This window comes from Babylonia areolata, chromosome 30, assembly GCF_041734735.1.
Source record: "Babylonia areolata isolate BAREFJ2019XMU chromosome 30, ASM4173473v1, whole genome shotgun sequence".
NCBI lineage: Eukaryota > Metazoa > Mollusca > Gastropoda > Neogastropoda > Buccinidae > Babylonia > Babylonia areolata.
The window spans coordinates 15618784-15620630 of NC_134905.1; positions in this window are offsets into that span (position 1 = coordinate 15618784).

The window sequence follows — 1847 nt, forward strand, 5'->3', positions numbered from 1 at the left end:
AAGGAGGAGGAGGAGGAGAAGAAGAAGAAGGAGGAGGAGGAGGAGGAAGAGGAGGTGAAGAAGAAGAAAGAAGAGGTGGAGGTGGAAGAGGAGGAAGAGGAGAAGAAGAAGGAGGAGAAGGAGGAGAAGAAGAAGGAGGAGGAGGAGGAGGACTAGGAGAAGAAGAAGAGAAAGAAGAAGAAGGAGTAGGAGGAGAAGAAGAAGGAGGAGGAGGAGAAGAAGAAGAAGAAGAAAGAGTAGGAGGAGGAGGCGGATGAGAAGAAGAAGAAGAAAGAGGAGGAGGAGGAGGATGAAGAGAAGAAGAAGAAGAAGAAGAAGGAGGAGGAGGAGGAGGAGGAGGAGAGAAGAAGGAGGAGGAAGAGGAAGAAGAAGAAGAAAAAGAAGATTATTTTCTCACACTTTTCTGTACATCCTCTAGAAGAAACGTAAGACTGTGAAGAAGGAATGAAAGATAAAAAAACAACACTGGAATGTCTCACAGGATCCTCCCCCCAACCCCTCCCCCCCAAAAAAACAACAACAACAACAACAACAACAACAACAACAACAACAACACATGATGTGTGTGGGGGGGTGAAGGTGGAGGGTGAAGGTCAGAGAGGGTGGGTGAAGGTGGAGGTTAGGGAGGGTGGGTGGAGGTGGAGGTCAGGGAGGGTGGGTGAAGGTGGAGGTTAGGGAGGGTGGGTGGAGGTGGAGGTCAGGGAGGCTGGGTGAAGGTCAGGGAGCGTAGGTGAAGGTCAGGGAGGGTGGGTGGAGGTGGAGGTCAGGGAGGGTGGGTGAAGGTCATGGAGCGTGGGTGGAGGTCAAGGAGGGTGGGTGGAGGTGGAGGTCAGGGAGGGTGGGTGAAGGTCATGGAGGGTGGGTGGAGGTCAGGGAGGGAGGGTGAAGGTCAGGGAGGTGGGTGAAGGTCAGGGAAGGTGGGTGGAGGTGGAGGGTGGAGGTGAGGGAGGGTGGGTGAAGGTGGAGGTCAGGGAGGGAGGGTGAAGGTCAGGGAGGTGGGTGAAGGTCAGGGAAGGTGGGTGGAGGGTGGAGGTGAGGAAGGGTGGTAAGGGTGGTGATGGGGATGGAGGGAGGGGGTAAGAAAAAAATGAGGGAAGTTGATAGGTTTATTTTTTATTTGTTTATTTTTTTTTAAAGAAATCTATGTCTATAGGAATTCCTTTCGGGACTCAAATGCGATCGTGTGGATTTTTGGGGGTTTTTTTGTCTTTTTTTTTCTTTAGTTTAACGTCTTTTCACTGGTAAGTAATATTAGACGGGGGGAGGGGGGTGGGGGAGTAGTACATGTGTGTGCGTGCATGGGGGTTGGGGGTGGTGAGTGGGGCGATGGGAAGAGGTGGTGGGATGACCGATACTGGAAAAGTGTGTGTGTGTGTGTGTGTGTGTGTGTGTGTGTGTGTGTGTGTGTGTGTGTGTGTGTGTGTGTGTGTGTGTGTGTGTGTTTGCGTGATGGTCATTGAACTAACGTCTGCTTACTAAAGGGATTTTAGACGGCGCGCGCGCGCGCGCGCGTGTGTGTGTGTGTCTGTTGTTGTGTGTGTCTGTGTCTGTTTGCTGTGTGTGTGTGTGTGTGTGTGTGTGTGTGTGTGTGTGTGTGTGTGTGTGTGTGTGTGTGTGTGTGTGTGTGTCTGTGTCTGTGTCTGTTTGCTGTGTGTGTCTGTTTGTATATGTGTGTGTGTGTGTGTGTGAGCGCGTGTGTGTGCGCGCGCGCGCGTGGAAGAAATAGATGTGGATCCACAGAATACAGATACGGAATGGAGTGCTTTAGTTATGTAGACACTGCATGAAAAGGAATATGCTTGGATTCGTTTTAAAAGATGTGTGAGGACTCTGCGACGGACTGAAAA